General features: G+C 38.8%; 1 long non-coding RNA gene across 1 annotated transcript in view; it reads left to right on the top strand.

The window, feature by feature from the left end:
• LOC309688180 overlaps positions 1-10,299 on the top strand; it is a 143,307-nt gene extending 133,008 nt beyond the window's left edge. The window contains exons 2-9 of the long non-coding RNA XR_014270975.1: positions 1,485-6,512; positions 6,989-7,028; positions 7,174-7,220; positions 7,533-7,577; positions 8,420-8,449; positions 8,919-8,987; positions 9,168-9,242; positions 9,600-10,299. This is a non-coding gene — a long non-coding RNA (uncharacterized lncRNA). The remainder of the gene's footprint in view (positions 1-1,484; positions 6,513-6,988; positions 7,029-7,173; positions 7,221-7,532; positions 7,578-8,419; positions 8,450-8,918; positions 8,988-9,167; positions 9,243-9,599) is intronic.
• Positions 10,300-22,437: the final 12,138 nt, after the last annotated feature.

Below are 22,437 nucleotides of genomic sequence, written 5' to 3'. Positions count from 1 at the left end.
GGCCTACATTTGTACAAAATTCCAAATTATATACACAAAGTCATAGAAATCACCACTCCAATTGGTCATCATGATTTTAATATTCTCTTTTCCCATAACAATGAAATACACCTTGGACAAATATGACACATCAATATTTCATTAGTGTTGTCACATCATATCCTGTAAGCATCGTCTGCCTGTGTCCTTTCCCTGGAAATTAATATTTCCAGCCAATATAGGCAATTCATCAACATGGCTGGAGAGTTGGTAGTTATATATAAAGTCAGTGACTCAGGTGTGTCGCTTGGTTTGTCATCTGTTTGTGAGACTGGAGGAGACGCAATCTTTTGTTTTAAATCTTAGTTAGGAAGATTCCTGTTTTAAAACAAGCACGTTTTGTGAGAAATGCAAGAAGTACATCTGCAGAAAGCACACAGTTACATTCTGTCCATCATGTGGACAAAATTGAAAATGTTGAGCATTGAAAAACTGAGAACGTTGGGCAAGTTCAAAGGAAATGTGTTTGTAAGAACGAAAAACCAAATTGTTCCTAAAATAGTTATGGAAAGTCTAACTGTTGTATGTCTGTGTTCTACATGTTTATCTGATGGGAAATAAAGTTGCTATTATTTCATTGCAGTTTTTGAACAATTCTGAGTGGATTTACACAGTACGGATCTAAATGACCCGCAACAAAATTAATGTCATTTTTTTGTTCTTCAACATAATACAAGGGTTCATTTCCAAAACTTGCCTATGATCTTCAATTTGTAGCAGATCCACTATCACACAGCAGCTGGAGCAGTTTCAAATGGAGGTCAGTCCACTGCTGCCACCTGTGGCCAAATACCATAGCCCACTACTAGATTAACTTGTGACACATCTTCACCTGCTGCTATGATGACATTGAGTAGAGGCTGAGTGGCTGCACTTACCCCTGGTACATCCAAATCTACCCACAAACATGTTGAAAGATGCAATGGCAGCAATGTGGATTGTCAACACTAAAAACAATCAGTAAGCAAAGACAACAGGGATCACTTTTTACTGTTTATTTAGCACCCACAACATTTGTAGTCACCTTCTGCACAGGGGAAGTCCACACACACTGTGTGGTACCACTTTCCACAGAAGGTGCATTCAGTCTGCAAGATTGAATGAGATTGTCAGAGTCATTGTCTGACTGTTTATTACTATTCACCTGCTGTACATTCACAGTAACTGCCATCTCCTTACAAATGTTTATTAGATTAACCACATTTATACAGACTGTATATAACAACAAACTCTAAAATGTTTTTTTCTCAGAGAAAAGACACAGACAGACTAGGCTAACGACATGTGATGTTACAACACTAGTGAAATATTAGTGTCATTTCATTCTTTTCAAAGGTTTATTTGCATGACGCACAAACACACACAATTGAAAGGTACAAATGTGTTGTGCAAGAAACGAAATCAAACGTGGTGCAGATGTGTGTCACAGGTTGATCTGGCTGTAGGCTGTAGTGATGGGATTTCCGGCTCTTTTTAGAGATCCGGCTCTTTCGGTTCGGCTCACTAAAAAGAGCCGGCTCTTTCGGCTCCGAACCGGCTCTTCAGGTTGTTTTGTTGCTTTAATTAATTTATTATTAACAATAATATAAAATTATGCACAAAAGGAATTACTAACGTAAAAAGTGGTTTTATTTATATATGTTTATATATAAATATATGCGGTGGCCCCTAGAGACAAAACACGTACAAACTCCAAAACACATTTCTAGCATGAACTGAACTTCCAAAGCAGAGCTACTAGATCACTTAAATTACACAATTGAAAGCATGTGTGTATTGTTTGTGTATTTATACACAGGCACTCATATATATATTCAAATAATTTAAAAAAAAGTTCATTTACCTGTTATTACCACACACCAAATCCGGTCGTTGGTACTTGCTGGCTTGTGTAGCCACAAGATAACAAAGGCTCAACACTGCGCCCAGCATCCTGGAGCACTTCTGTTGTCTTTTGTACGTGTTTTGAGTTTTTATGTGCTTCTGAGTTTTTATATGCTTCTGAGTTTTTACGTGCTTCGGAGTTTGTACGTGTTTTTACGTGTTTTGGAGTTTTTACGTGTTTTGGAGTTTGTACGTGTTTTTACGTGTTTTGGAGTTTGTACATGCTTCAGAGTTCGTACGTGATTTGAAGTTTGTATGTGCTTTGTCTCTAGGGGCCACCGTAAATATACTTTTATTTATTCACTCCACATAAAATGTAATAAATAAATCATATAATACAAAAATCAACTATTCACATTTCAAGTTTTAACTATTTAAATTTTCAGCTTTTTCCTTTCACAAATTTAAAGTGAAAAGAACACAAAACACTGCAAACCACAACACAATTAAATATAAATTATAATATGAAAACTAAAAGAACATGCATATTCTCTGTCATATGGACCTGCATGAATAAACTTTCTCAATCCTTTATCATCTGCAACCGAAAATAGTTGTGGATGATTACTATACCTTTCTAATGTTGTTGTCCCTGCCTCTCTTTCTCTCTCTCTGGCTCTGTTCCTGTGCTACTGAGTGTAACTACCGCCCCTCCCCCCTCTGCCCAGCGTAAAGCACAAGGCTCGCGTGCAGAGTGAAGCGGAAAAAAAGTGCGAGAGAGAGGCTGAGAGAAAGAAAAAAAAAAAAAACCCACGTGACGGCTCGCGATAAGGAGCCGGCTCGCGTCGTTCACGTCAAAGAGCCGGCTCTAAGAGCCATTTCGTTCGCGAACGACCCATCACTAGTAGGCTGTGGCACTTGGCCAGAGGTGGCGCTGGTTGACTCTAGTCCATGTTAGTGCACAAAGTAAACTGCTCACTTTAGTTGTGAAGCAAAAACGCTGAAACCGGAGAAATAAAACGTGCGAGGGGAACGATAACGACGACAAGAGTCTCCCGATCGTTTACTCTTGCTGTCCTGTGAACAACATCGGCGTGGTGTTAATTGTTTGCTGTTTTCGCGATCGCGTCGCGAATGAGGATATCACCAGGTAACCCATACGGTAAAAAAATACATTTTTCCTGGCCAAAATATATTTCAAATATATGGTAAATATATTTTGTATTTGTGATGCTCCAAAAAAATATATTTTTGAAATTGAAAATATATTTCTTTCAAACCAAAATACATTTCAAAACATATTTTAGGGTGAAGAAAATACATTTCCAACCTTACAGTAGAATGTATATCAAAGTATCCTTTATTTAAAATATATTTAGTGCAATAATGATGATAATGATAACAATACTAAAAGTAACATGTTTTATGCACATCTGCAAAAAACAGTTGGATTCAAACAAAACAGAGTCAAAGGTCTATCACGAATTAGGTTGTTTATTCATTTGCTTACAGTATTTCACATTACACAATATCTCACTATAATGTAGCATTCATTGACTTTGAAATTATCTGTCAGTGATACAGTAAACAAGATACAACAACTGCTATGTACACTTTAGTTTTTGACAATATATACAATTTAGTACTTAAAGGAACACACTCCACTGTTTTGGAAATAGGCTCATTCTCCACCTCCCTCAGAGTTAAAAATGCAGCGTCTTCTTTCTAGATCCGTACGTTAATAGGGCTCTGGAGCGTGATCTTATGGGATGGGGCGTAGCCAGGATTTTTGGTCAAGGCGCCATATTAGCAGGCCAAACAAATGCTTGCTGTGCGGTCGGTTGTAATGTTAGATTGCACTACCGACAAAGGAATAAGCTTGAAAACAGGCTCTCTTTTCATTGTTTCCTCACCTGGAAACATCATGAGGGAGCTTATGTGTTGGATGTTACCAAAAGAAGGCGTCTAGCCTGGATAGCAGCTGTGAGACGAGCTGATATTCAGTTCTCTACCAGCCACAGATATCTGTTGGTGTGCTCCAGTATTTTCATTCAGGTAAGTTCTAAATAAGTTCATATTATTATTTATAGCCTGTTAATTTTATTTTCAATAGCACAAACTTAGAACAAACATGCAGAACTACCTTCTATTTATAGAGTTGCTAATTATTTGGCATTATTGCAACAAACCAGCCTATGAAATGAATGAAACAAATCCTGACTGGGTTCCAACACTACACATGGGGCACTACGAAATCCCTGCTTCAAACTACATGCTACATACCACCATGCCAATCAGATTACTTCTTCCATGTGAGGGTAAAAAGGTGACCTTCCTGGATAAGATGGCAAAGGTTTGCTGCGTTTTGGTGAACATGTGCCCCAGTGTGGTAGTAAAACCAGGGAAAAATGCTCTTGTTAAATACTTTTAAGTCTTGTGCTGTTTATGTAGTGATAAGTTTTCAAAAGAGACAGTAAATTACAGAATGCTAGTAGTGGGTGATATTATACAAATGCTGTCATGATTTTATGTGAACATTTTGTCATTTGTAAACTATACATAACATTTTTTCTACATTGTAACTGATGTGATGTTCGACAAAGTGCTTTTAATTAAAAATAGGCAAACATTTCTTTGTTTCTTTATTCAACTTTTGAACAGTGGTATTTAGTAAGTACATATTCAGTAAATGCAAAGTATTTACATGGCCCCCTAAATTAAAACATTATGGGTTATTCAGAACAGAACTATGCTTGGAAAAATATTGTCCCATCAGTTGATCCAACTCCTCCACAGTAGCAGGTGGAACCTTTCTTTTTTGAGGATGGCTTCTTTTACCTGTCACAACGAATGGTCTGTTTATGTTTTGATCAAGAACCTTTTTTTTGGGCAGCTGAAGAGGAGAAGTCTATCTTATGGCCAACCTCTGGCTGTATCTTGGTCATATTACCCAGCAAAACCCAGTATGCAGGTTCATCTGTAACAGTCCTTGTGCCACAGATCCTCACTGTTGCTTCTACATTAAACAGAAGAGCAGTGACATGGCTGCAAGTCTCCACGACTCTAGCCATACAGCTGCAGTGGGCGGCTTCAACCTTCCCTGTGATGCTCACAATGACCTGTGGCTGCAATGCTGCAATTCAGTCTTTAAGAGTGCAGGACCTAAAACACACACAGACAAAGTTCATTTAAAGACAAGAACTTTAATAAGCCAAGTCCGACACAAATGTGTTTTATTTACTTTCAAATCCATTTATCATAAATGTAACAAATAAAGTGTTTTTATGTATCCATCTATAGAACGCTGCATGTTATATTCTAAATCTGCATGTTTCTTTTTAGAAACCTATCAGCAAAAAATGAATCTAAAGTATGTAATGCAAGGATGTAATCACTTTCAAGAGGGAGAAAACATAAAGTTCGACTTTAAGTGACAACTATGGACACCTAATATGACAAGCAGATTCTGCAGGTCATTAATCAATGTATAAAACTAAAACAGAATGTATTTTTAGTGACACAGGACACAAACAAGGAAGCAAGATGTGTAATTAGGATTATTTATAATAAATATGAATTAATTAGGGCAATTTCTTTAACCATAAAGAATAACTAAATCCTTCAGGACAATGTCACATCAATGCACTGAACTCACTATGTTATCCCTCTAACAGAGCCTCTACATGTTCTCACTGTAATTTCCCCCTCACGAATGAATTTTTGCTAGCACTAATTTGAATGCTGGGGGGAATCAAACGCATTTTACTCGCAGTACTCAAGCTGACTTACCTTTGCTTGAATGACGGCGTACTCACAACGTGGAGGCTTAAAAATAGCCAAATCTTGTACCCAGTCCTTGGTGAATTGGATGTGCGCCTCCAGAGATTTATAATTGCGAAATTGGTGCGCCGTGTATGCTCTGACTCCACAGACAAGGTATGAGAGTAGATCATGCTAAGTCAATAGCGGTTTGGTCTTCAGGGTTTCTACTCCACGGCTATATTTCATACGGGTCCACATTTTAACAATCAAGTACCGTCTCTTTGCATCTGGACAGAATCTGTCTCTATACCGTCATTTTCTTTTGAGCTACGTTTCAGAATGGTTCGTAGCAATCTTGTTTTGATTCGTGACCTGCCAAGATGGTGCTGCGCTCCCACAATGCATTGCGACATTACGTCAACTCCAAAGCCCTTTGCGTGCAGGAGTGTATGCGCATGCGCATTGCCACGGTGGTTTAAAAAATAAAGATATAATGAAAAGTAATTAATAAAAATTAAATATTTAAACATTCCCACAAATGTGCAATGAACGTGCAAAAACTCTCTTTAGTAGTTGTTGCTGTTTCTTTCTTTCTTTCTTTCTTCTTTTTTTTTTTTGAAAAATAACGACGTCTCTGAGGCGCGAAATCTGACAGCGAGAGGAACGGCCGGATACAGGAGACGGGAAGAAACAAGCCGATTATGTTCGCGTTAATTAAGTGGTTGGAAGATGTAAAATTCTCAATTCTGCCAACTGAACATATACGAGATTTTAATGAGGATGAATAATTAGCCGGCATGGAGGAAACGGACCTTTATTTCGTGGAGTGGCGACAAGAAGCCAAGGCGGGTGGCCAGTCTAAGAAGCCTCCATCATCAAGCTAGCAGGTGCCTTTTCCCATATAATATTACTTTATTCTCGTGTATTTGGAACGGAAGCGTAGAGCTGCCACCCAGGCAAAAGAGAAATATAAGTATATCACGTTATAACGTGAAAAGTTTATCGTTCTAACAATATACTATCATGTTTGAACAACATGTTTGAACAACATTGTACGAAAAATGTACATAATTATCACGTCCGTACAATATTGTGCGAACGTGACAATTATGTATATTATAATAACGTGATATTATATTATACAAACATGAAAAGCATAATGTTAGAACAATAAACATTTCACGTCATAACGTGATACAGCTCTATTTTTCTTTTGCCTGGGTGGCAGCTCCACGCTTCCATAATTTGGTAATCAAAATATGTAACTTAATTAATTATATTGTGACGTACTTTTGCCTTTTCTTATTATTCTGCCTTCTCAATAACTATCAAAGCCTATTCACATTTAATTTGGCTTTCACAGAAATCCTACCTCTCCTTCTGGCTACAGAGTACTTACCAAGGTTAGAAACAAAGAACAGTTATGCTTTATTAATGTTCGCTAATTACAATGTTCCACATTTCCTTGCTTTTTAAGTCATTTTTAGGCTTTTTAGAGTTTTTGTTTTTTATTTTTTTAGCAGTAATGTTTCTGCCTATTTATTTCAGCCCATGAAATCGAATGCAGATCTTCCTAATGTGAGATTTACATAAATGTAAGTAATTTTGTTTGTCATTGTCATTAATGTTGTTGCTGTTGTTGTTTTTGTGCAGTTTGCAATCATATAAACCTAGCAAGCATCAGTCAGCACAGTGACTAACCTAAACAGATTCTTGCTTTATTCACATATATTATATGTAATTATATATACCTGCACATTGTACCTAGGGTTGCAGCCACTTGGCCCCACCCCATTGTTGTGACAGCCCTGATTGTACTTATACACTGCATCTGAACAGGGAACAGTCTGCCACATTAATGTATTTTTAAGTGACTTGTTTGTAATACATGAATTTGTTTTTTACAGATGTCAAAGTCTCAACCTCATGCTGCCCTCCCCCATCCTCCTAAAGTAAGTATTTGTTGTTGTAGTTTTTTATGCGGTGTCTGTGTCACATGCTAATCATAATTATTGAAATAACTGTTTTCTAACAGATTTTCCAAAACACTAGTTATGTTTGTTGTCATTCAGACCAATACTACTGCTTAGACATTGTTTAGTGGTCATGCATGTTTGACAAGCTCGTTATGATACCAAAACAGTAGGCCTATCACAATAATCGATATATCGACTTAACACACAATACATGTACATGACCTCAATAATTGTTGATGATGTAATTTATCCGCCATTATATTTACAAAAATAAAATATAATGATAACATAACAATAACATTAAATAACATTGTTTTCTATTTGTTAGAAAATTTACTATTTATTCAAGTTTTTAAGGTATCTAATATTTTGATTCCTAATTTCAATGATCTAAATACTTTAAGAATTAGATGTTGGTTTGTCAATTGAAAGTGTGTAGATCTTGCATTATTATGGTGTTATATTATGATTATACATTCAAAGACATAAAATGGTCTTAAAATGACAATGACATAACTTGTCGCAATTGTTTATGGGGCAATATACCGACCAACAAAAAGTCGCTATCGTAACAGGCCTTCAAAACAGACGGTTTTATGATTGATAAATTCAAAAAATAAATACATTTAATTTCTCTGAGATTCTCTAATATTCAGTTACAGTTCACAACACAGTTACCCGTACATGCAGTATTATACTGTAAATATAAATCTCTGCATTTAGCATCCCACTAGAAGCGTCACAGTTACTGCCTCTTTTTTTTTTTTTTTTTACAAATACCTGTACTATCACTAACACATTTACTGTTTTACTTTTAGCCTGTGGATACAAATGCAGATTTCCTTAATGTAAGTTGTGCATTTTAATTACATCATGTTATTTTTATTATTATTTATTTATTTATTTATTTTATTTTACATTCAAATATTTCAAGCTTCTTGGTTAAAGAAGCTTGATTGCTAGTAGGTAAAGAATAGTTCACCTATAATTCATATTCCCAATTAATTTCTCACCTCTGATTGAATGCCTTTGTTTGTTTTCCTTTTGACTATAACAAAACATTTTTGCTGGATATATATGGTGAATTTATATGCATAGATACAGTCGTAGTGCTTGACACATGCAAACAGCAGTAGATGTACTAAAAAGGAAATAATTACAATCATGATGTTGATTGCTGATGTCAGTATATATATTTTAGAGGAATGTTTTGTTTTTCACCCAAAATGAACTATATTGCTTCAGAAGAGATTTATTACCCTATATAAACAGTATCTATATATTGTTCTGTTTTTTGTTTGTTTTTGTTATTTTCAGGTTCAATGGTGCGTGTTCTTCTAATGGCCGCCTTCCCACTGGAGGTTTTGATCCACAGCAATTTAAAAGGTAATCAGCTTTGAAAGTCAGTTCAAATGGTTAGCTAATAGTACTTTAAAAAGCCTACTTCTCTGTCACCAGTTTCTTTACCAAAAAGCATAATACTGTAGTTCAAATGTTTAGATGAACAAAGATCAGATTTTTGGAAATTTAACTAGCCAGACACTCAAATGTTAATGCTTTTTATAGGAGGACACAGCAAAACAGACATCGGCGCAGAGCGAAGAACTGCCCTTGATAAAGAAACCATGACAGCCATATATAGTAAGTGAAGACTGTGTATCTAAAATTGCATACTGCACAAGTAACTCACTTTGCAACAATAAAAATTGCACAGATAGGTGATGAAGCATTGAAGTGGTTGGACTCAGACAAAGAAGGTCAACAGATTGAATGATGGAGAGTAAGGATAGATGACCAAAAGGGGTGTTAGTATTACTGTAATGTGAACTGGATAGACTTTCCATCGAGGGGGAAAAAAAAGGTAAAATTATGTGGAAAATATATCTGTATCTCTATAAACGGAAATATCTGTTTGCTAAATGAAGCTAGCTAATTTAAATCATGTTTTTATTTTAACTCTGATAAAAGTACTAGAACTGTGACTTTTGTTTGTTACAGTGGCGGTAAGGAAGAGGTTCCCCAATGTATCCAGAGGGGCTTTGGGGATTGCAGTCAATTCAAAGCTGGGGGAACTCAGACTGTTGGAAAAGAAAAAAAAAGTTACATTTTAAATATGTTTTATGTTCGTACACACCCACATATATATATCTATATATATATATATATGTGTGTGTGTATTCCTCTGCTTGTTATTGATCAGTAAACATCTTTGAGTGATCACATTTTTATTGTGTTAATAGCAGTTCACATCAAATTCACAGTATCGTTACTTATAAGTGTTTGTTGCAGTTGCATTTTGTATAGTAAAATGTATGTATATATATATATGTGTGTGTGTGTGTGTGTGTGTGTGTGTGTGTGTGTGTGTATATATATATATATATATATATATATATATATATATATATAATTTTTATTTTTTAAAAATTTTACAATTTTTAAGAATGTTATGAAAATAAAGTTGTATAATGTATGTTCCTAGCTTGATTTATATGCTGTGTTTGTTTTAGATATCAAATAAAGATTTTCAGTTGTTACATGTGAATGTGTTTTCTTCGACTGAAATATATGAAGGGTAAAATATATTTTTGAAAGATTTTTAATTAATTTTCAATTATATTTTGAAATATATTTCAAAATATACAAAAATTGGCCAAAAAATATATGCGCTAAAATACATTTCAAAATATATTTATATATTTTGAAATGTATTTCAAAAAATATATTTTGAAATACATTTCAAAATATACAAAAATTGGCCAAAAAATATATGCGCTAAAATACATTTCAAAATATATTTATATATTTTGAAATGTATTTTAGCGCATATATTTTTTGGCCAATTTTTGTATATTTTGAAATATATTTCAAAATATATTTCAAAATATATTTTTTTACCGTATGGGAAACTCGCCACATTTTAAACATTTTGTTGTTCAACAGCATCAAGACTGACGGAGTGTGTTTGAGATAACCTCACAAGTGTCACAGATGACACATTTGGCGTTTTTTTGCTGGTTTGTCGGTAGCAGCTCCTGAAACGCAAGACTGCCACACATCTGTTCGACCAACAGCAGTTGATCTAAACGCCAGTAGATCTGGAACACCGGCAGCCGCCTGCTTCTCCTGCCTTTGGTTTCCCTTATCCATGATTGAGCTCCGCGTTAGCCACCACCGGTCATCAGCGGCCGCTTATCTCTCTTTCCCCGCATACGAGGGGAAAGAGACATACACCGGTGGCTAGCTGCCCTATGTTGTAGCTCCACGTTAGCCCCATCTAACAACTCAGTTATTTTTCCCACATCGACCAGCATCATCGGCCCATATAAACGAAATATAAGTCCACTGAAACACAGACTGTTTGCGTGCGATCGGGGGGGTGAAAGGAGTTAGAGCCGCCTCACTGTAAGCGAAGCCCGGGTGCTTTTTAGCGAAGGGTTGCTAGCCGCGCTAGCTACCTAGCCGGCTAGCAGCAACACGTAAGGGAACTTGCTAATATGGGATGTCTTGATAAAACGAGCAGCTATTTGAAGTTTACACACCTATATTCTCGCCTGAAAATATCTTAAAAGTTTATTTTGTGACCTAGAAACACTAATAAAAGACATATATAAAACAAAGAGGTAGCCGCCATTGTTTTACTCGGCAGAGGTGTGCTATGAATTGTGGGATATGGAGTTTTCCACCAAGCATACGCCCTTGCGGTTACCGTAACTATTCAATGGTTCGCGCAACCTTAAAAATTCCAATGGTTCCTGAAAGCAGCGACGCTGTGCGCGCCGTTGATATTGTCGTCATTACGGTAATCCAAAAACGGGTAGACAGGCCGTACTACTCCCGGCATACCACTAGAGAGAGCCAACAAATGAAGTTTGAAATTTGTTTCTATGGGGCCAAAAGTTGAATCTTTCTCATGGGCCTAGAAATGGGCAAAAATTGGCACTAAAATCTAAATATTTAAAAAACTATAAAAGTCATAAACACCAAAAGTCATAGCATACTAGTCCAGACCCAGCCGCACAAAATGATATAACATATGTAACCCTTGTCTCAAAACTGTGCGGTACATAAGCGCGGGAAAATTTGCACTAAAATATTAATATTTAAAAAACTATAAAAGTCATAAACACCAAAATCATAGCACACCATTCCAGATCCAGCCGCACAAAATGATATAATATATGTGAACCTATTTTAGGTGGAAAAAGGAAAATAATAATAATAATAGGCACACTTAATAAGAATAATAAATCCGACGAATAGTAATAAGTGTGCCTCTTGGCATAGGCACACTTAATTATTATACAATAAAGCTAACTATGTGTATCTTTGGGGGCTTGAAGTTCAAAAATATCATCTTTGCTTGTTCCAGTATGATTTAAAAAAAGCCAACACATGGGATGTAGTTATTCATTCACATTCCTGTTTTCCAGTTTGTATAATGTAACTTTTCCCGGTTTTCCGCCGCAATTTTGTCTGACATTGTCAGTCAAGGCTTAGGAATGTTGGGCTGTCCCCCAGAATGTGCTATCACATTCTTCTCATGCACGCACACAGACAGAATGGCAGCCAGTAAAAGCCTTTTTCCACTCAAGGTGAATTAGGCTGAACAGTGCGGATCTAACAGCAGCCTGCAACGAAGGCTTTTAGTGGGTGTTTATAAAAACTGTCATAAAAAAAGGAGAGGAGTAAAGGTAAAAGACAGGTGAAGAGAAAGCAGGATAGCCAAAAACAGAAAGGACAGAAAGAGGGTGGGAGCTAAACGAGAGGAGAATAAAAAGAGGAGATGAGGGCAGGAGAGGTAGGGAGGGAAATGGGGAGGAACAGAGAGAAAGCAAGCATGTGAAAGACACAAGAAGGGAGAAAAGAGAACCCAGTGGTAGAAAAGAGGAAGGGAAAGATAAAGGAAGAATGAAATTAGTTAAAGATATGAAATAATGACTAAATGTCTTGAGGATAAAGATGAGAGAAAGGAGGAAGCAGTACTTTAGTGGTGGCTAGGAGCAGGATAGAAAGAACATGCGATGGAAGAGAAGAGGTAAATATGATGGATAACATTTTCTAAGACACCGAAGTACTAGTGACATTGCCTTCAACATTACTTGGGAGTTCTGCAAGTCAGCCTCAGACAAGGTTGATCTGAAGCAATGCCAATGCTTGGGTAGATGCCCAGACTTTATAGAAGGCAAGACAAAATCACACTTTAAAGGGATAGGTCACCAAAATTACAAAACATTTGTTGTCTTACTTCCTCCCAGCGCTCCGTGACTCTGCATGATAGTACTGTTCAGTGATGCTAACTGTTGGAAAATAAGATAAACCATGAACATTACACAACACTGCACTAATACGGAGGAGCAGCATTTTCATTGGACAGCAGTTCCAGTAAAAAACAGCTGATAGTAATGTGTGTAGATTATTCAGAGTAACCCTGACATTAAAAGACCCTACTGTTGGAAATGTTTTCACCATTGAGGAACCCCACATCTAGTCAAATACTATGCGCAAATCTATCAGATTTATGGATCAGTTTAATGTACAAATGGGTTCACATATGTAAGGAAACCAGAAAAATCAGGCTTGTAAAATTTCCACTTACTATCTCAACCAGCTGCTGCACTGATCAACCAAAGTTTTGCGCAGACATTTCTCTTTCCTGGGATGCACACTCGTTTTTATTGTGCAAATGGAAATAACACTGACAGTTCAAAATTAATCCTCAGATGAGCCCTGGGCATCAGAATATGATTTTTATTTATTTTATTTATTTTTGTATTAAATTGTTCTACCGAGTTTTAACAATCAAGCAACAAAGAACATAACCATCCTAACACACATCATGCATATATACAGGGAGTGCAGAATTATTAGGCAAATGAGTATTTTGTCCACATCATCCTCTTCATGCATGTTGTCTTACTCCAAGCTGTATAGGCTCGAAAGCCTACTACCAATTAAGCATATTAGGTGATGTGCATCTCTGTAATGAGAAGGGGTGTGGTCTAATGACATCAACACCATATATCAGGTGTGCATAATTATTATGCAACGTCCTTTCCTTTGGCAAAATGGGTCAAAAGAAGGACTTGACAGGCTCAGAAAAGTCAAAAATAGTGAGATATCTTGCAGAGGGATGCAGCAGTCTCAAAATTGCAAAGCTTCTGAAGCGTGATCATCGAACAATCAAGCGTTTCATTCAAAATAGTCAACAGGGTTGCAAGAAGCGTATGGAAAAACCAAGGCGCAAAATAACTGCCCATGAACTGAGAAAAGTCAAGCGTGCAGCTGCCAAGATGCCACTTGCCACCAGTTTGGCCATATTTCAGAGCTGCAACATCACTGGAGTGCCCAAAAGCACAAGGTGTGCAATACTCAGAGACATGGCCAAGGTAAGAAAGGCTGAAAGACGACCACACTGAACAAGACACACAAGCTGAAACATCAAGACTGGGCCAAGAAATATCTCAAGACTGGTTTTTCTAAGGTTTTATGGACTGATGAAATGAGAGTGAGTCTTGATGGGCCAGATGGATGGGCCCGTGGCTGGATTGGTAAAGGGCAGAGAGCTCCAGTCCGACTCAGACGCCAGCAAGGTGGAGGTGGAGTACTGGTTTGGGCTGGTATCATCAAAGATGAGCTTGTGGGGCCTTTTCGGGTTGAGGATGGAGTCAAGCTCAACTCCCAGTCCTACTGCCAGTTTCTGGAAGACACCTTCTTCAAGCAGTGGTACAGGAAGAAGTCTGCATCCTTCAAGAAAAACATGATTTTCATGCAGGACAATGCTCCATCACACGCATCCAAGTACTCCACAGCGTGGCTGGCAAGAAAGGGTATAAAAGAAGAAAAACTAATGACATGGCCACCTTGTTCACCTGATCTGAACCCCATTGAGAACCTGTGGTGAATAAACATTGTTGTGATAGATGAAAAACAGACACACAGATTTATACGGATATATTAATGATGCTGTGTTTCCAGACATTTACGTAGACGGTCACAGTGGATGAATGAAAACAATTTAGGTGATAAGTAGTGCAACACTGGAAGCCAATGGACACACTGAGCTTTCAGAGAGACATTTGGACAGGTAGAGATGCAGGGTTTAAATTGTACTGACAAACAGCTCGAGGCAGAAAGAGTCTCCTGAGAGGGCAAAGCAGCCTGTCATCAATATCTGATCCCAGTATTGTGACATGGAAGCTGATGCTAAGTGTGCCATTTGTTCTGCACCGACAGTGGCAGTTTCTGCAGCGTTACACTACGTCAGCATATTTCACCTGTCCAGAATGGCTGTTTGAATGTGTTTGCCACAGGCACATTTATGCACACAAGCAGACCGTGAGCCTGCCCTCCAAACACGGATGAGATTATAGTACTGTAATATACTGTGTATATACTGAAAGGTGAAAGGTGTGAAGCAGCTGTGTTTGGTGCTGTAACGTCGAGTTGTGTTTAGTGGTTGAGAGGAGGCGGTAAAAACACTTAGCAGGACAGTCAAGGTCTTCATCTGCAACACTGGCTGATAAAGCTCTGTGGTTTTATTAAACAAAAGAAAGGTTTGAGGTTGAAACAACACACACACACACACAATATAAATAATTAAATAATTTTCTACCTGACAGCTAATGTTTGAAGTCTTCTTCAGTCAACTAGTTTCCTAATCACATTTAACTTGTGTCCTATGCATCTAGTTTTTACATCTAGTTGCATCGTTTCCCAGACAGCTGACAGGTGGCGAGATTTGCTGGTTGGATTTTCATTTTTTATTCCTGTGTGTTTCTAGTCTCGCCCTGCCAGTTCTCAGTTTGTCTATAACACCTGGTTGATCTCCTTGTGCTTGATATGTTCTCCTGGATTTCGGTTTGTGTTACCCATCTGTTTGTATTGTTGTTCTTCTTGTGTCTGCACAGTCAGAAGATTTAAAAAGGTCCGAACTCGGTTGTGTTGGCACCTCAACCCTGAAATTCACGTGACAGCGTCGGTGCTTTAAAGATGACTGAGAGTCCATTTTAAGATCCTGGTCTTGACTTGTAGAGCTCTGCATGGACTGGCACCAGCCTACATCTCTGATCTGCTACAGCCCATTTCCCCAGCAGGTCCCTGAGGTCATCTGATCAGGACTTACTTGCTATTAAACAGACCAAGATGAGAGCTAAGGCTGATTTTGCCACTGTGGGCCTCCCCCTCCAAACCTTAAGAACTGGGGACTCAGTAGTTGTTATTAAAAAAGCCCTCAAAACTCACCTTTTTAAAACTGCTTTTGGATAATTTTTGCCTGTTTCATATTGTCTGTTTTACCTTTTTATGACTTGTTATCTTATGTGCAGCACTTTGTGACTCTGTCTAGAAACGTGCTATATAAATAAAATGTTATGTAAATAATCTCAGTATGAAACAACAAAGTGTTGGACAGCTCGGAGCCTTGTTGATTGTTGTCACTCTGTGTTCAGCCCACCCCAAATGGTGCTTAGAGTCTCCATAATGTTGACTCCACAAATGTGCAAACCTGAGACATTTTGAATTAAAATGACTCAACACATAATTATCAGCTTTGATGAAATGAGCCAGAGCAGCAGGTTTAACAGTATGTACACAGCCAAATGGGCCATCCCAGCTTCAGTTTCGTGATCCGCAAGCAGTGGCTGATCCATAATCCTACAGCACAACCAGATGGTCAGACTGCCTCCGGGTCGCACTTTGTTCAAACAAGTTGCTTATTTAAAAACCCAAACTAATGCCTCCAGCCAACGGACCAGTATGGTCGGAGGTATGACCCCAAACCAAACAGACTGGGAGATAATAATGTATGATTTTGTGTTTAGCTGTGACGGACACAGCTTGTCAACATTTCAGGCTTTATCCTATCACCATAACTGGCTGTAAACCACCGTATGTCCTTTTTATTGTAGATACTTCACATTTTGCTGCTTTCATTAGAACTCATTAACAGAACATTGTTGGGTTTTACAACCTTGTTGTGTGTTTTTAATGGTTGTTGTGCTGTTATTTTAACTGCTGGGATCAGCAAGGACATTTTAATCCAACTGAAAAAAGAAAAAAACCTTCTTCAGCCTACTGTTTTTTTCTCATTAATTAAATAATTGTGTAAGTTCAACCTTTGTTGAGCAACAGAAAAATGAGTGCTTAATATAACTTTCATATTGTTGTATTTGCAGGCTGCGCTCCAACTAAATGACACAAAACAAGAAGGTAATTTTGTGTATTTCATCTACCAGCTGTGAAAACTACAGCAGGGAAATGTTAGTTTTAAATAAAGGAATACAATCAGTTTACAGAAAATGGCACTGCTTGCAGACAAAGCATATGGCCACCAAATGTCAGCCCTGCTTATTAAGAAATGCAGCTGGTTCATTAGTGCAGCCTGTTCGAACAGCCCAAACGATGGCACAGGCGCAACAAGAAACGTCTCGGTCATGTGGCAACATCGAGACATTTCACAGCAGCAGTGTTCGACGGTCCTCTGTACTCTGGTGTCATTTGTCCTGCTAGTCATTCACCTTGGCAGCCCACCATTACCGCTCTTATTTCTTAAGGCTACTGTGGCATTTACAGGCTCAGCTGACAGGATGTCCTAAGTAGAATTGAACGGCTTGGGTCCAGGCAAGAGCGAGCGAGCACTTGTTCACTCATAAACACAAAGCCAGTCTGACCTAAACTGTCATTGGTGTTATTGAGTGTACTGTATGTGTGTGGACACTGTTACCGATTGTGTTATGGACTTTCTTTCTGAGTTGGACAAAAAGATTCCGACTACTTCCAATTCTGTGGTAAGTGCCAAAATTAAAATGAATAAATAACAAACTTTAAATTTAATTAATCAAAACTAAAGTACAAATATTTTGGACAGGCTGAACCACACATCTGGCTGTATTATTTGTGAAATAATTAATGCTCAAAATGCACCGACAACACAAACGAGGACCAGTTCAGTAACTCGGATTAGAGGAGGTGAGGTCTAGCAGACAGTGGCAGGTCCCCTGTCAGGAATGATTGATACAGCTCTAATTTTAAACGTTGCCAGTATCCAACTAGATGAGGTATAAAAAAAATGTATATACTCTGTACCTGTTATGAAAGGGCAAATCACACATAGAAGACCGAAGCATTTGTGTCTTTCTGTTAACAAACAAAACAAAACAGTTAATTTACCATTGGGATTTTTTGTATCAGGCTTGTTTTTTGCAGCTAAACCAACTTGCTTTTAACTTGTTTTGTATTTAACAATTTTAAAGATTTAAAAACAACAAAACATGTTTTCACAAGGTGAGAAACACACAGACATTGATTTAAAGAAAAAAAAGTATATTAATATAACAAAAGGAATTGAAAGGCCCGAGCACTGTGGGACTGGGTGATTAAAATTATTAATGAAAAATGAAGGCGGAGTGTCGTCAAAACAACTAGCTAAATGTGCTTTCAGTCATTCATGTGATTTCTCATAGATGCTAATCTAAAAGTGCTGGCTAAGCCTCCTCCTGGTAAACTTGCTTGTTTTATTAAACTGGACCCGGTAAGAGCTGCAGTCTGCTCTCCATTATTGTCAAAACTTTCATCTTGCTATTGTTCAACATGTGCTATGCAGAGAAGATGGAATGTGAAAAAGCTGTTGATAATTCCTTAAGTAAATTAGCAAGGAAAGTCATCACAAAGTGCAGGTTCTAACTGGAGTAGTAAAAACAGAGCCAACAGTTTACCATGGATCCATAATGAGCATGAACAAACAATCAGACTAAAGCTGCTGACTTATCAGCTTGCTCCGCTTAAATCATTGCTAAGGTGAGATGGACATGCTTGTAAAATGGAAACAGCTACAGTTTCCTGTGAGTATGAAACAAGCGCACCTTGGCAAGGAGCTTTATGACAGTGCTGTGATGATATAGCATGTTTTAATTCATGTCTGTTTTTATATTTTACAAGACAAGCACTGCATGCTTTGGCTTGTCCTGATAAAATGGCACTGCCATAGATAAAATATAGTAGAGATGAAAAGTAATTCATGTCACTGAAACTGACTTTGTATGTATTTTGTGTCCTGTTCTACAGTACGTGTGACATTAGCTTGTTCAGTGGTTTTCTTTTTTCTTCAGTGGCAGTTGTTGGTCACAATGGAGCAAGATTCTCCCTAAGAGGGAAATCCTAACTGTACGGTTCTGACCTAGGATCTTTCAGTCCATCTGCTGTTAGAATGAAGACATGTGGCGGTGCTGCCTAAAACCTTAAACCCTGTAAACATTCAGTGTGTTTATTGAACAGCATACATTAGCATGGCGGGGTTCTTCCTTGGGTAGAGTCCAACCACCGTTAGGCTTTTCTGTTCCTTACACTTCACAATACAAAGGCCTGCAGCCATCACCAATGCATCTCTAAAGTGGTTGGTTACAACTTATTCTGGGCTCTGGATTCCCCATTAATGCCTTTAGGCTTTGGTTAGCAATCACAAAATGAACATAACACTGATGATCAATCTTATTAAATTGACTGAGAGCCTTTTGACATGTCAAATCCCAATTGAAGATATTTTTGCCCCTAGCTTCCCAACTTCACACTGTAGCAGACAAATTACTTTCCAGATAAACGCCTAGGGGAAAAAGCAAGTTCGTGCCACTAATGCTCCATCTATCGTCCACCTGAGCCTTACACAGAGTTTCTGTCTGATTTCTCAGACTTTTCATCTGATTTAGTTCTGAGCTCAGATAAAATAATTATTGTGGGTGATTTTAACATCCATGTAGATGCTAAAAATGACAGCCTCAACATGGCATTTAATCTGTTATTAGACTCAATTGGCTTCTCTCAAAATGTAAAAGAACCCACCCACCACTTTAATCACACTCTAGATCTTGTTTTAACATATGGCATAGAAACTGAACATTTAACAGTGTTTCCTGAAAACCCTCTCCTGTCTGATCATTTCCTGATAACATTTACATTTACAATAACTGATTACACAGCAGTGGAGAGTAGACTTTATCACAGTAGATGTCTTTCTGAAAGCGCTGTAACTAAGTTTAAGAATATAATCCACCCACTGTTATCATCTTCAATGCCCTGTACCAACACAGAGCAGAGCAGCTACCTGAACGCTACCCCAACAGAGGTCGATTATCTTGTTAATAATTTTACCTCCTCACTACGTACGACTCTGGATACTGTAGCTCCTGTGAAAACTAAGGTCTCAAATCAGAAGTACCTGACTCTGTGGTATAATTCTCAAAATACATAGCCTAAAGCAGATTACTCGTAATCTGGAGAGGAAATGGCGTGTCACAAATTTAGAGGATCATCATTTAGCCTGGAGAAATATTTTGTTGCTTTATAAGAAAGCCCTCCGCAAAGCCAGAACATCTTACTATTCGTCACTGATTGAAGAAAATAAGAACAACCCCAGGTTTCTCTTCAGCACTGTAGCCAGGCTGAAAAACAGTCAGAGCTCTATTGAGCCAACCATCCCTTTAACGTTAACTAGTAATGACTTCATAAACTTCTTCACAAATAAAATTTTTATCATTAGAGAAAAAATTACCAATAATCCTCCCACAGCTATCTACAGCTACTCTTAGTACCATTGATGTTAAGTTAGACTCTTTTTCTCCAATTGATCTTTCTGAGTTAACTTCCATAATTACTTCCTCCAAACCATCAACGTGTCTTTTAGACCCCATTCCTACAAAACTGCTCAAAGAAGTCCTGCCATTAATTAATGCTTCAATCTTAAATATGATCAACCTATCTCTAATAATCAGCTGTGTACCACAGGCCTTCAAGCTGGCTGTAGTTAAACCTTTACTCAAAAAGCATCTCTAGACGCAGCTGTCTTAGCTAATTATAGGTTAATCTCCAACATTCCTTTCATATCAAAAATCCTTGAAAGAGTAGTTGTCAAACAGCTAACAGATCATCTGCAGAGGAATGGCTTATTTGAAGAGTTTCAGTCAGATTTCAGAGTTCATCACAGCACAGAAACAGCTTTAGTGAAGGTTACAAATGATCTTCTTATGCCTCTGGCAGTGGACTTATCTCTGTGCTTGTCCTGCTAGACCTTAGTGCAGCATTCGATACTGTTGACCATAATATCCTATTAGAGCGATTAGAACATGCTGTAGGTATTACAGGTACTGTGCTGCAGTGGTTTGTATCATATCTATCCAATAGACTCCAATTTGTGCATGTAAATGGAGAGTCCTCTTCACATACTGAGGTTAATTATGGAATTTCACAGGGTTCAGTGCTAGGACCAATTCTGTTTACACTATACAAACTTCCCTTAGGCAGTATCATTAGAAGACATAGCATAAATTGTCACTGCTATGCTGATGGCACCCAGCTCTATCTGTCCATGAAGCCAGATAATACACACCAATTAGTTAAACTGCAGGAATGTCTTGAAGACATAAAGACCTGGATGGCCGCTAACTTTCTGCTTCTTAATTCAGATAAAACTGAGGTTATTGTACTCGGCCCTGAAAAACTTAGAAATATGGTATCTAACCAGATTCTTACTCTGGATGGCATTACCTTGGCCTCCAGTAACACTGTGAGGAACCTTGGAGTCATTTTTGACCAGGATATGTCCTTCAACGCACATATTAAACAAATATGTAAGACTGCGTTCTTTCATTTGCGCAACATCTCTAAAATTAGAAATATCCTGTCTCAGAGTGACGCTGAAAAACTAGTTCATGCATTTATTACTTCCAGGCTGGACTACTGTAATTCATTATTATCAGGATGTCCAAAAAACTCACTGAAAAGCCTTCAGCTAATCCAAAATACTGCAGCAAGAGTACTGACAGGGTGTCATGGCTGGCGGGTTGAGCCGTGTGGTGTGGAGGAAAAGGAGGACCCAAAATGCAGACAGCCGACTGATGATATGAGTGAGAGTTTATTTACAGGTGACAGTGGCAGGAACAGACAACGAATCATGAGACATGCTAACGGAAACCTAAACTGGGAAAACTAAAGAGCAAATAGAAATCCTCAGGACACGGGGTGAAAGGCAGAGAGACGCAGACTGACGGAGGATACCAAAAACGCAGAGATACATGGATGAATGCAGATGAACGCAGGCGAGCCGACAAGGAACACAGAACCAAGGGAACCGTCCAAAACAAAAACACACATGCTGGAGTACAAGAACAAAACACAGTTCAGGAGGCTGGCCCGGAGGCTGACAACTCAGAAGTCCAGGACAGTTCATCTTCTGGGGCCGGCCACGTTGGCGGCACAGATCCAAAAGCAGACCGAGCGGAAGGCAGCGGTGGCGAAGTGGAAACAGTTCAGGGGGCCGACCGTGCACACGGCAGCGGCGGCGACGGGGAAACCGTTCAGGCGGCCGACCGTGCGGACAGCAATGGGGAAACAGTTCAGGCAGCCGACCGTGCGGACAGCAACGGGGAAACAGTTCAGGCAGCCGACCGTGCGGACAGCAACGGGGAAACAGTTCAGGCGGCCGACCGTGCGGACAGCAACAGCGGCGACGACACAAGTCTGGAGGCCGACCGCGCGGAAAGTAGCGGCGGCGTTTGGGAGGTCGCCCCTATCGGCAACAAGCGGCCTGGCAGATGACCGCCGATGTCGAGGCGGCGGTTCGGGACCCAAAGGTGGCGTGGCCTTCGCAGCACCAGACGAGGCTGAAGCAGAGGCTGGACCAGACGAGGCTGAAGCAGAGGCTGGACCAGGCGAGGCTGAAGCGGAGGCTGGACCAGGCGAAGCTGAAGCGGAGGCTGAAGCCGGACCAGGCGAAGCTGAAGCTGAAGCGGAGGCTGGACCAGGCAAGACTGAAGCGGAGGCTGAAGCCGGACCAGGCGAAGATGAA

This window comes from Aulonocara stuartgranti, assembly GCF_965226115.1.
Source record: "Aulonocara stuartgranti genome assembly, chromosome: 2".
NCBI classification, from domain to species: Eukaryota; Metazoa; Chordata; class Actinopteri; order Cichliformes; family Cichlidae; genus Aulonocara; species Aulonocara stuartgranti.
The sequence above is the reverse complement of the archived record's forward strand: the minus strand, read 5'-3'. Positions and strand labels throughout refer to the sequence as shown.